At 43.2% G+C, this 13,982-nt stretch overlaps 1 protein-coding gene across 1 annotated transcript in view; it reads right to left on the bottom strand.

Moving 5' to 3' along the window:
* Positions 1–13,982, bottom strand: part of RPS6KA2 (ribosomal protein S6 kinase, 90kDa, polypeptide 2) — a 174,675-nt gene that overhangs the window by 81,643 nt on the left and 79,050 nt on the right. The window lies entirely within an intron of this gene.

The following is a 13,982-nucleotide window of genomic DNA, read 5'->3' as shown; positions in this document are numbered from 1 at the left end:
ATAAATCAGTGAATAAAAGGATGGATTTAAATTTCATCTATTACCCTCCTCACTTCCCTAAAACTCAGCACTGTACCTCAAGTGGAACGAAAGCAAAATATAACTCAGACTCAGGAACACGCAACTCAATTTCAAATTCTTCACGTAGCACTGGAACATACGAGTGATATAGAAAATGGAATATATACATAAAACTATGCAACATCCTTTTCAATTCTATTTCTGTTATTTTCATCTGTTTTTAATGCTGGCTATTGTAGACAAAAGCAGAGAGCTAGATTCTAATTTCAAATCCACACTATGTACATCTGGAAGACAAAGTACTTGCGTGGTGACTAATTACCCAAGACATGGAGAAATACAGGCTTTCCAAAAAAGATCATGATCTAGCTTCAATGGCTCTGCTTGGAAATACTATTTGCATTACTGTGTTTCTGCTTCACACAGTATTATACTCAAATCTTCTAAAGAGCAGCCTTTCATGTTGTACCTTATCAGCGGAGCATTATTACAACACAAAGAAAAATAGAAAAGTGTCCTGTTGACACCTGAATATAAAAGTATACCAGTAATGTCACGTAGGGATTTTATGCACATTTGTTTTGAAATGCATGTAATTTCATTAAGGTTATTTTTCTGGAAGAAAGATCCTCTATGCCCCCAAATATGGAAACTTTTAGAGATGGGGAAAGAGCCATTAAAAACAGAGCTTTACCACTCAGCCCTAGCGCTGCTGCAGCAAAGGAAAAAAACAGATTTACAGAGCAGGAGCCACTACTTTGTAGAAGGGCACTCTGAAAAATCAATACGAACGCAGGAGGAGGTCATTTTATCTCCCCCTCCCCTGCTTTTTTTCCCCCTTTTACATGAAACAACACTTTGGCTTTAAAGAAATCAAAGGCTTTCCTTTGGTTTAGTTTTTTTTTTTTAAAGTAGCTTGGATGCTTCAATGTTGAGATTTGGAATGACAGATGTCTCTAAATTAATCCTAAACTTTTAATATTGAGCTTCCATTTATATTATTTATCACCTATTTGTTATTCTCTCAAAATGCTTGGAAAAGTTAATTAAATCTCACAATAGCCCTCTGAAGTACCTCTGCTCAATTTTCCAGCAAGGAGAATGAAAGGACAGATTGGTGAAGTCTAAAGCTAAAAAAGAAAAAAAAAAATCATATGGGAGTTGTCAGGAGCAAACTCAGGTTTCTAGGATGTACTAACCCTGCTGAAAACAAATCCCCAGCGCGGTAACCTGAGCTCTCCCCTCGTTTTCCTGACACCCCTGCCCGCTGAGGAGCAGCCTGCAGAGGCTGCAGTGGGTCTGAGCTTTGCGGGTGCTGCTCGGTGGGCTCCCTCCTGCCCGGCAGAGCCTCTGGTGGCTGCGACCTCCCGCTTTTTCCCCACTGGGACACCAACTTGGATCTCCCTCCCCGGCCAAAAAATCCCACAGACGCTGCAGGAGCTTAAGCGCGTTTTAGATTTTTGGCTGAAATTAGCCAGTGGGTTCAACCCTGTTATTAGAGAAGTACTGACCGACAGACAGTGGGATGATCGTATAAACCTCACGTCCTTATGCAGAGGTGAAATTTCAATTTTTGTGTATGTTTAAACAGAACCGGACCAACTGAATATACACAGATGTGCTTGTGCACAGCTCCCAGGTGAACCCATTCTCCCCCCAAGGTCTGTGAGCTGCAGATGTGCAATGACATCCACTAATCCAAATCCTATGGTGATGTACAACACCAACAAAGTCAGAATTACGACCCTTACAATCGCATTAATCGGTTCTAGCTAACATCGTTAAAAACAAACCGAATAAACGGCTTGATGAAGAGCAGAGAAAGCTGCCATTTGCTAGCATGGAACTTCCTCCAAAAAGCCAAAACCTGCAGCTGGAAATACATCTGTCCACGATTTGTGCAAAACTGAAAGCCTTCAACACCTCTGCATAGCTGCACCTGGGTCATTTTTTTTTCATGTAAAGCAGATGCTTTATTTAAATTTATTTACCTTAGTGGATGCGATATCCTGTCAAATGATCCATGAAGCGATATGTTTGTTTCTTGAATTCTACTGTAACATAGTCCTATTTTTTACTATATTTGCTTCAGTTGAACAGATGTATAATTATTATTATTACTATTGCAGGCAATAGCAACGATTTCAATATTAACTCTTACCGACAGGAATTAATTACCTATGCTCTAGGAATAGGCATAATTTCAAAATGACAAACGAATAGGAGGTCTGGCCTTAGAATTCAGAGGTCCCAGTAAACACTATTCATCAGTAGCTCTGGAAATTATGATGACCTGAAGGGAGAAACTGGTGGCTGTTTCATATAGTTTTGCAATAAAGAAAAGTTGCTTAAAACAGTTATGAGACAGTTGGCCTTTTTTCGCCTCACAAATTAGATATTTAAAATTTAGTTCCACCCTACAAGAATCCAACAGAGAAAAGATATACAGGTACATCCAGTCCTCAATCCTACTCTTAAATAGACTCCAAAGAGGATTGAATTTTCTCCATGAAACTTCTCTGGTATCTCCTGTCAGACTCTAATTCCCTTGTAGCTGCTGCCCTGCTGCAGCACTGGCTAACTCGCATGCAGCTGCGCAGGAGAGGCAGCACCAAGCCTGATGTTTCCTACCCATGGGGCATTTCAGTATTAACTGAGCGTTTGCCTTGTGTTTGCTATTGGGATGTTGCTAAGTCAACAGGCACAACGAAGAAATTGTTTTTCTCTTGTCCTTCTTGAGATGGAGATGATCCAGACGTCCAGGAACTGCTGGGTCTCTCAGGGTAATGAGTTTCACTGCTTGCCTTTTAAGCTTGAAGCCCAGCGTGGTTTAATCAACTGTTGCTGCTCTTTGCTCTTAAAACACACCTGCTTTGTGGGTTTTACAGGCAGGGCTGAATAAAGTTTGCGGATGACTTTACTCTGGAAGTGTGAAAACTGTCTGTGCTTTGGTATTCACCACAAATATGTTCTGCAGCGTATCATCAAAGGCAAAAATACAGCTTTTATGGTTGAAAAGTATTGGGAGTGACCACTGGCTCAGTGGTGAAAATGCAAAGACATTTCCTCTTATGCCAGTCTTCTACAGAAAAAATATTGCTCCCTTTATTTAATCTCTCTGGGCCTAAAAAGCCAGTTGTACTGAAAGGGAAGTTTCTTCTCCTTCAGGACCTTTGAGCAACTACTAATTCATTTGCAAAGCCTGGCAGAGCTGGACGGGGGTGAGGGTGGTGCTGGAGCTCCCCTGGGAGCTCCTTGGGACACTAACTCAGGGCAAAGCGCCCCTGCATGGGAGTGATTTAAAGCCCACCCGAGTCCCTTCTGTTTTGTTATATGAACCCTTACTATTTTGTTTAATGGCACACTATGGAACCTTCTGCCTGGTCCAGTTGGGATGTTTATGGACAAGACCAACAAGCTTTTATACAATATTAAGTGCGAATTCCTGGAAGGAGCGGAAATGTGGTATTATCCCTCTGTGGAGAATGTATGCACTGGGATGCTGTGATTTCTCACCAGGGCAGTTTTGCTCACAGGCTGAACTAATCCTGGCAAATGTTTTCTGTAGAGCTGCTTGAAACTTGTAATTTTGGACATTTTCAAAGATGTTCTTGCTGTGGCTTTTGTTCTGAATTGGAACAAAAAGCCTAAATTCAGCAAGTTTTGCCAAAACTAAATTGTGAAAAATTGTTTTGGGTGCATCAAAGTACTGTTTTGTTAAGGGTTTTAATTTATTTTTGATCTATTATTTCTTAAACACTAATTATAACATAAAACTATAAAATAATTTTTTAAAACGTATACAATCAAACTAAAGTATTCCGCTGAAATACTTACTATCAATGTTTTTTCAAGCGAAATTTCACTCAACAGTCCTGTTCTTGTGGGTAGACACTCTACCAGAAAAGGTACGCTGAATCTTTTATCAATCGTAATGCACATTCAGAAGAAGACGGAATGATAAAAAAGAGGATTTATAGGTGCTTCAGGAAAAATATATTCACTGAGCCCATCAGGAATTTTAAAACAAAAAAACCCAACCCCATGTCTTCTAAATGTAGGGTAATCATACAAAAATACGAAGTGATGTTTTTGTGATTGGCCTAATTGGAGAGCAGTTTGACAGCTTACTTCTCATACGGGTAACGCAAGGCTGTGGCTGGACAGTGAGAGGTGCATTTCTCAGAAGGGAGGGTTTGGATGGCTTGGTCACGGAGCACGAGGCAAATGTTAACATTCACCCCGAGCTACGCAGCAGCCCTGGCCACAACTGCACTAGGCGGACTTCTCACTCTAAACACTTCTTCCATTAGGCTGCTTAGATGTGGTAAACACAGAGCCAATCTAATCTGACTTGCTCTAACAAAATGTTTTGCATGAGCATTTTAGCTACTAAATTCCAAATATTTTGATTTGTATAATGAGTGACTAGTATATTTAAGGCATCACTGAGGAAGCTGGGATAGTGGCTTATCATCCAAACCCGAGGACACTCCGTTGATTTAGGAGATATGAAGCCCTGAGACAGCTTCTATTTGTAAACCTCGTCCAGCATGGTTTACCAGGTTGCCTGCAACCCAGCCCTCTGAGATACTTGCACATAAAATAGATGGGAATTTAGAACTCAAATATTTCAAGTAAATTGCGGCATTCAATGTCAACATTCAGGCAAACCAAACCTTTGCTTTGCCCAGGCCCTGACATGCTACGCAGACATGCTTAATATAGCTCCATTGATATGTTTGTCTCATAAAAATAAACGAGCAACTGCGAGACAACTGTCTGTCACTGAAGAAGCCTCCAGTCCCATCAGAAAGTAGGGTGTGAAGTCAAGGCAAGGTTATTTCCTAAATTAGAGCGTAAGGAAAAGCCTGGTCTCGTGTCGTTACCGACACACTGACTAAAGCTTTGCAACCAGCAAGCCTTGGCCACACAAACAACAAGAAAAAAAGGCTGATCTATCTAGTGTTTTCTCCTGTGAGGAGAGACACACAGTGCTCAGTCGCAAATTATTTTTCAGCCTGGACTCCATTACCGTATAGGGAGCCTTGTGGAAGATATGACTAAGTTCAGAGAGTCTCTGGGTGAAATCATGGCCCTAAAAGAGTCAGTAGTAAAACTGCTGTTGACAGTAATAGGATCTCACCATCTCCATCTCAGTCCCTGTATACAGTTCTGAAAATATACGTAGCTGCTTGAACTCTAAAAGAATACCTAACTGAAAAGGAAATCTTCCTTTTTCCTATGTCACTGGGTAACTGCCAAGAGCTAAACATAAACCGTACTAAGCAATGACTAAAGGGAGACAGGAGGAGAGCAGATAAATATTTAAAGGATATAAACATGAAGGACAGAGAAGAATTATTTATCAAAATAAAACGAAAGAAAGAAATATAAATAGGAGGAGGTAAGCGAAACAGAAAAAGAGGAAATGTAGGCTGTGTTGGGCAAACCGTAACCAGCTGAACCCCTATGGAGCAGAGTGAAGAGTTGGGATTGGACCCTCATCACTTGACACATTTTAAAATAAAACTGAACAGAAAAAGATAAAGAATGATTTAGTAAGAAACCAGCCTGCCCTGGCTGCACATCTTCACTATGTGCTACTGTGCTGCAGTGACTCGACCTCAATAAAGCACACTTTTAAAAAAAAAAAAGACTAGATTTCACTACTATGCACAAGTGTTTGGGAGACTGACTGAAACAGAGCAGTCATTTGTAGCAGGATTAATGCCTGTAACACTATGTTAGAATATTCCAGCAAAGTGAAAAAAAATCAGAAACTAAAAATTCGTGTTGGGAAGGGACTTGAAAACCCTGTGAAGAATAACCATGAGCAGTTTAGCTTCCACACAGTGCTTTTAATTCTGAGATCTCAAATAGCCTTACCAAGAGCCTTGAATCACTACGGCTGTTACCCTGTAGATGATACCTGGAGGTGAGAGGGGTAATGCAGCTCCTCCGGGGCCACCCAGCACAGTGGCCACCAGCCTTGTTGCAGCCCTTCCAGTGACTGCTCAGCAAATCATACTCCTCCCACGCAGAGTGCAAACTTTCAGCGTTCCTCAAAGCTTTGCTTTGGAAATTGCTTGCTTTGTTCTGCTTGTGAAAAAGTGCTCTCAAACCCTCTCACGTGATAAACTCTCTATAGCAAATTAAAAACCAAGTGTGTCATAACAGCATGGCAGGATTTCTGCATATTTCTAATGAAGATGCATGTAGAGAGTCCTCTGACACCGGCCAATCTCATGCAGCAAATTCAGCTCTGACACCTCATGATCGCCTCCTTTTTGCTCCGTCCGTCTCACCTATAAGCCACGCTTCAGATCTCTTCCATCCCTGCCCCGGTAGCAGGGCTGAACAGCCTTGCTCCTGCCATTTCCCGTTTCTTCCAAGGGAAGCCACCGAGCACCCACTCTGCCAGCGCTGGAGCCAAGCAGCCCTCTTCCCTCGCAGCCCCCTCTCAGGTCCAAAGCAGAAAGGGGCGGGAGGAGGTGGGATGCTCTGGAGAAGCTGGCAGTCAGCCATTGCCTCCTCCCTGAAGTTGCAGAGAAGACTAGCTCTGGCCCTGTCTCGCTCCTGCCACAAAGTTCCATCTTCCTCTCAAAATGACACCTGGAGCAAGAGCTGCCCACGATCCATGACCCTCTCTCTCTTCCTGACCCCCCACTTCTCCACTTGCAGTTTTGCCCTTCCTATTGCCTTTCTCTTAGCTCCACACACCAGATGGTGTTTCCAAGCCCACTACTGTCCCCGATGCTTGGCTCGGGGGGTGGTAGCTTCCCACTGCCCTAGAAAGCTGCCCTCGGGAATCTGGAGGGCACCAGCTCACCTGGGGACAGCTGAGGGGCTTCTGGAAAATGGGGGTGTCTGGATTTCAGTAGGTTGGAAAGTCAGCTAAATGAAGGCTGTGCATTTAGTGTGACAGTCTAGGAAGAGCCTCTTGGCTCTCTTGGTACCGAGGTCAAAGTGTGCTGTTTAAGAAGCCATCTTTTGCATAGAAGTCTGCCCCTGGGGGCTCGCTGGAGCTGCAGAGCAAAGCCGATGGCTATTTTCCTAACAAAGCAAGAGAGAGGGGGCACAAGCTAGAGGCCCATCCTTTCCTCTTTATGGTGAAGTATCCTAGGAGACAGAGGTAGGTGGTAAAGGTGACCCAAAATGTGGGGAACACCATGTAAAAACAAAAATACAAAACAGTCTTTCTAAGTGTACATTTGAAAATATTTATTTCTTATGATAACATGCAAGGGCCAAGTTAGTACCTGCATCTATTTACATCCTACCTAGACGTATGACATTAATATTTTACATTGCATAGCTTATTGTATCCATAATGAAAACAAAATTGAATTGATCAGCATTGACAAAAGCTATATAGCAGTACAATCCCATAAACCTGAAACTCCCTCTGAACATGAAAGGCAGCTCTGACTTAATGGTGTTGATGATAATTGCCCACTAAATGGGAACTACGTCATAGCACAAATGAAGTCTGAAAGATGACCAGATACCCAGCGCAATTGTCTGAAAAATTCAGGCTTTGCCCAAATTTACAAAAATAATCTATCACTGCTGAGAAAATGTCAGTTAAATTACTGCACCATGGAAACCTCTCAAGTGTGTCAATTACAGTTGCATTCAAACAGAAAACACTGTGGACAAAATAGAAAGGGGAGACTGTCGTTGACACTGATTGCTGGTCTCTCTTCGAACATCATCAAAACCTCCAACTTGGAGCAAATGCCACAGCCATGAGGAAGCTGTAACTGACGTGTAACCCACATGAAGAGTATAAAAACACAGAGAATAATTTTGTTTCTGTCGAAACAAATCCCAGATGGCAGTGTCCCACACTGTGCCATCTAACTTTTATGGAGAGCCAGCTGAGTGCTAGTACACTTCCAGCAGCGGTTGCGAACGGAACACCTGGCCAGCTATTTGGTGAAGGCTTACAAGCGATCCAACTGCAATGCTGAGGCAAACCACTGCCAGTACAACTGAGCCCCTACCCTCTGCCGTCACGCTGACTTAAAATGGCATCAAGTGGCAGCGTTGACCTCTCTGTTAATCTGTCCTCGTGCTTGAAAGGAAATAACATTTTTCTGTTGTATTATGGGAACCAGTAAAAGCAGTGGGATGCAACTCCCGGAGGATGCTTATGAAATTGGTTTCCAACCAACTATAAATGCACTGCAGTTGCAGGCAGATGAAATTGGTTAAATGGCAATTACGTTGGGTGCTCCAACTGGTGCAACTTATTCAGTAAACAGAACAAACACTTTTCATATAGATAATGGATTTGTACCACAGCCAAAGACTTGCAGAGTCCATCAGGGAGGTTAAAAATCCCAGTGCTATTTAGCTATTGTGTTTCCAGTTTAGCTTTCCACTACAGCTACAAATTTATGCAAACGTATAGTTGATTCATAGCTCTGATTATTTCAAATAGTCAATGCACTATACAGAAGAGACATTTCCTAACAATTTCTTGTTTCAGATTCTTTAGCCACTAAATTCCATAATGCAGCAGATTGCACTTAAGTAGGGAGGAGTGTTAATAACATCTCCATTAATATCTGACTATTACTTTTCATAAGGACATTGAGCACTGTGAAGAGGAGGCTGGCGTAATTAGGTTAACGTTACAGATATGGAGATTGAGAAGAGGAGCAGCAGTAATAGTAGCTGGTTTATGTTCATGCAGCAGGCTGACAGCAGCAATGTGAGCAGAGCCAAAGTCTTGTAACTCCTAAACTGAGGTACCAGCTCCTACACCAAACACAACCTGCCACGAAAGAACAGACTACATGACATAAATTCAAAGGAGATGAAGACTAAAAGCATTTGAGCCTGTATTTACCAAAAAAGTAATTTTTCTCTTCCTGTAATTCATGCAGCCTTGTGGTACCAACAGCAAGCTCTTGGATGTCAGGCAGGATTACAAGACTCCCAGTGGTTCATTCACGTGCTGTGCAGCTGACTCAATGGGTTGCCAGCAATAGCTTCTCTTTTTCAGCAGTGGGTTTCTTAAAATTAGAAGCATTACAAGCAAACAGAAAGCTTAAAAAACTCCTTAAAGACAGTGCAAGATAAACAAGACACAAAAGAAATCCAAGCCCCAAGACCAAGCCAAAAGAAAACCAGAAAAGCAGACTTTCACTTGAAGATTCCCATTTGGCCTACAGGACACCAGCCAGAAAGGCAAAAGGAGAAGGGCAGCAGGCAAGATAAAACAGTGACCAGTGTTACGTTAACACTGGTAAAGCCAGATTGGCCTGGGAATGTCCTGCCCACTGATGTTCTGCTTAATTCTGAAAATAAACACGAGAGAAGGGGAATGGAGGTTGACAGCTGCAGGCAACCATGAGAAACTGAACACACGCTCCAGAAATGCTGCTATCTTGAGCAGCAATGTGAAGAAGAGCCATACTACGAATCCTTCCACCTGAGGGCTGGCTTTTCCTAGGAACTTTCTCTGAATGGGACTCCCCAAAGGAACAAACATTCAATATCTCAACAGTATGACCACTCTGCCGTCTTTGCAGCAGGACATTTTTATCTGTACAATTAAAAAAACCTGAATTTTCAACAGTCTACTTGGCAGAGTGGGGGCATTGCTAATACTGTAGTAACAAAGCATTCACAGGGGACCTGAGGTCTGGAGCATAGAGCCAGAGCAGATCACACTGTCACCTCCGACTTACCCAGCGCTAGCAAAACTAAATCTTCTCCTAACCCAGACATCTAAAAGAAATGAACCCTGAGGAAGGAAAGAAAGAGGAAAGATTCTCAGCCTACAAAAGATGGAGGCTAAACATAACAGTCTTCAAGAGGTGGAAGAAAACTGCGGAGAGGAAACTCTTCTCAGCAGACAGGATGTGAACTAATGGCCTCAGCTGTGGCAAGGCAGATACGGGACAGATGTTAGGAAGCATTTTGTAATAGTAGGGCTAGAGACAGTCTAAGAACGAGTTAGGCAAACATCTGTCAGGAATGACAAAAGCATAGCTGTGCCACCCTAGGTCAGAGGTGGGCTGCGGGACTTCTTCAGGTACCTTCCAGCTGATGCTTTAGTAGCAGTGCAAGGCAGGGGGTGCCCTCTGAGAGTCCCACACCAGTGGGTTTACCTGGCTCAGACCTGGGCAGGGACATGAGTTAGGCTCCCAAAGCAGAACCACTGAGCCCCTGCAGTTGTCCTGGGGATCGGCCAGTCCTCGCTCCCAGGTACTCAGCCCAGGGAGAGCACTGTGCACAGCCAGTGGTGCCTGTCTCACTCCAGACTCGTTCATTCAGCTGGAGCTTCACTTCACTCTTCATAGACCTGTTCCAATTAAACTAAGCTGTGCTTTCCTCTCCTCTCTCTGTGCTTTCCCGCTATTGCTGGTGAGGGGTGTGAGGGCTGACAAAGGCTGTTGCACCTCCCAGTCCTTTCCTGGTAAAGTGGGTTTTCTACAGATAAAATGAAATTGCACCACATTTGTCAAAACGGAGAAACATTTCAGTCATGGCTTCAGGACAACTGTCTGTGTAGTCTCTCAATTCCTGAAACTACACCAAAAGCAACTAACAGCAAACTGCTACTTGACAATAAAAAATATCAAAAGTGGTCTTTTCCTTAAAGCGACAACCAGTTCGGGAATAACTGCAAATAGCTGTCATTAGATATACAGTGCCATGAATACGACAAAAAGAATAATCCAAGGGAAAGCAAGCAGTAGTGAAAGCCCTTGATCAAGTCTACTATGGGGACTCTGAAGAATGAGTTTGGGTCTGAAAGCCTTTTATTGATGGCCCCTACAGGAGCTGCAGTTTCAAGTGTCTGCATTGCTACTTATTCACTGTGTCAAGCACAGCAGAATCAATTGAAACTTTAAAGGGGTAGACGGCAAATTGACTGAAAATTACAAGGGGATTTGGAAAATTGCTTTTTATTATCAATAATGAAATGAGTATGATGGACTACTCATTCCTGAAAAAAACCAGCCACAATTCCCTGACTGGCTGGAATAGCTGGGGGACACATTCAAATGCAACCTGCAAGAGCTGCTGCTTTTTTAGAAAATGTAAAGAAGTCATTCTTTCCATATTTCATTGACAGAAGAGTGTGACTCAACAAACATTTAGAACAAACTTGTAAAATTTTATCACAGGTGAAGAACATATCCTTTCTGCCAAAGAAATCAGCAGACTTTTCAGTGCTGTCTTCCTCTGACTTGAGATTTGAATCTCCTTCGTGCTCCCTAGGGAATCATCATATGAATACCTGAATAACGAAACACTTTCAGCTGCTGCTAATGGGGCCCATGGAACTGCTCAAGGATTAGAAGCTAAGGGCAGGGGCATGTTAATTTAGCAAAAAGTTGGAAAAAATTAAGACAACTCTGTGCTACACCTAGTGAAAAATGCAAACACAGGTACGCTCAGTGTCTTCATAGCAACATCTGAAACTTTGGCTTAAACCTATGACTACACTAGCAAGCAGTGTGGTGCAGCCGGCAATCTATGGAAAGTAACAGTGGGTGCTGGGACCTGAGGTCCCCCTGCACTATACGCATTCTGAGGGGTTGATGTCACCCTTTGGTCCCATGGCCTGAATGCCAACGAGAAGCTGGAGGGCACTGGGTGTGCTCCTGGTTTAGTGTCATCAAGAGGGAACCCAGCTTGTGTGCTCTGAAGCTGCTGTGCCCGGCAAACCAAGGCACAGCAAAAGGGGATAACTGAAAGAATTGCTTCAAAAGCCTGGTCCAAGCCAAAGGACCAATGCTGTTGGATGCTAGGACTCCCATCACAGTTTCTGCTACGCCACTGAACTTCTCATGGAGAAAGCTGGGGTTTGCTTGTGAGTCCTGACCTGTGCTTTCCTTTGGGAGAATAATTCAGGCAGCAACATACTACTGAAGCTGCATTCCAAATGAACATACAACAATGCAGTGAGCTATATTTTGATATTCCTGTAATAGCAGAGTTGTACTGGAACAAATGTGTGGACAGGAAAGGACTGGACGATATCGCTGCATTTACGTACAGTGTGTATGACAAGTGCAGAAGTGCGTGCTCCTATGTGAATCAGTCTGGCTGAATGACAGGGAGAAAGATAGGGAGATTTATTATAATTTTTACCAGTATTTAGGCAAAGACTTAATAATTCTGTCCTCCTTAGGAAAATAGGAAGAACTTGCTATCTAGCAACCCGAGCAACACTTTTAACAAGGTGACCCCATCACAGAACTCAACAGTCAAAATTTTCCTGAAGAGAAAGCTGAATTTTCTTTGGCACTTAGGAGAAGCTCCATGAAGAACAACAGGTTTTTGTGTAAAAACAAACTAGCCAAAATGCTCCCTTGCTACAAAGCAGAGAGCATTTTTAATATCCAGAGTTCGTTTCTTAAATGTCTTAACGGTGGAAATTTTTGCCTGATGACAGGATCTTCATGATGCACTTGGCATTGTGAAGAGGCTGTAATTTAATCAGGACTTCATACAATGAGAAATCCCACATGGCTTGAATAGAAACAGATAATAAAATCTTTAAGTGATGCATGCTCAGTTTATATTTATAGGCAAAAGTTTTCCTTTCTCATCCAAACCTGAACCCAAACACTGTACAGAATCACTAAAGAATATTAAGTATCTAACCCAGAAGCTACAATCTCGATGAACACAAGTCAATGCTCTTCAGCAAACGTTATGAAAATAAACTTCCAGCAATGCTCTTTGTCATTTTTGACCTGTCCAGTCTGCTGTATATTCAGGCTGGGATGCTGTATAATATTTGCTGACACACAATGAGCTAGTTTCCTAATCACAGTTCATTTTCCTTACAATATATGAACACATTAGCCTCCACAGTCCATTAGAAACAACCTAAGTAAGCTCTCTCAAATGTATCGTACCCTTTCCTCCTTCAGAAAGCAAGCCCTAGGTAAGCTGACTTTTCAGTGGAGGAAGAAAGAGGTGGTCTGATGCAAGAAGCCTGCAAAAACATAGTAAAGCCACAGCCCAGTGGTGACCTCTAAGCACTGGGAGTTGAAGATCTGCCAGGTTTCATTTTCAAAACTCCCACGGGACAAAAGAAAGTTCTGCTTCCTTGGATGACAGCTACTAATTCCAGCTTGCTCCTAAATTGTGATGGGCAAGGTTGGCACATTCTGCAGCTGAGCACAAAGCTGGAGATCTTCTCCTTGACTCCTGGCCCACAAAGCTTGCATGTCAATGGGCAAGGTCCAGATGGTGACACAAGAGCATCGCTATGTGGCTGAGCACGTACCGACTAGGCTGATCTTTACATTTTAGAGCCGCTTGTGAAATATACAGAGGAATCAAATGTCATTGTGTTTGTGCACACAGAAGTTGCTATTTCCTTCCCAGATTTTCCCCTCCCCATTGAAAATTTAGTGTATGGCTATTTGTGGAGAGGGGTGAGTCTATGTCTCAGCTGGATCTTTAAGGGCACTTCCAGGTCCAGCAATGTTTTTTTTGAGCTCAGAGCCCTGACATTTGGACAGTTACAATTCTCAGACTAAAGAAGCCATATGAAGGCAGCAGTTCCCGAGGATGCAGAGCATGTAGCCTTTCTTCTGAACAGCAGGGCAAGGGGACTTCTGCTGCGGGGTCTGGACTTGGAGGAAACTGGATGTGTGGTCAGGTCTTCCCCGGTACTGTTTAATATCTTCATCAATGACACAGACAGTGGGATCGAGTGCACCCTCAGCAAGTTTGCAGATGACACCAAGCTGAGTGGTGCAGTCGACAGGCCAGAGGGACGGGATGCCATCCAGAGGGACCTGGACAAGCTGGAGAAGTGGGCCCCTGTGAACCTCATGAGGTTTAACAAGGCCAAGTGCAAGGTCCTGCACCTAGGACGGGGTAAGCCCCGGTATCAATACAGGCTGGGGGATGAAGGGATTGAGAGCAGCCCTGCTGAGAAGGACTTGGGGGTACTGGTGGGTGAAAAGCTGGAC

Source organism: Pygoscelis adeliae, unplaced genomic scaffold, assembly GCF_000699105.1.
Source record: "Pygoscelis adeliae isolate BGI_AS28 unplaced genomic scaffold, ASM69910v1 Scaffold77, whole genome shotgun sequence".
Lineage (NCBI taxonomy): Eukaryota > Metazoa > Chordata > Aves > Sphenisciformes > Spheniscidae > Pygoscelis > Pygoscelis adeliae.
Note: the sequence above shows the minus strand (reverse complement) of the source record. Positions and strands in the feature narration are given on the sequence as shown.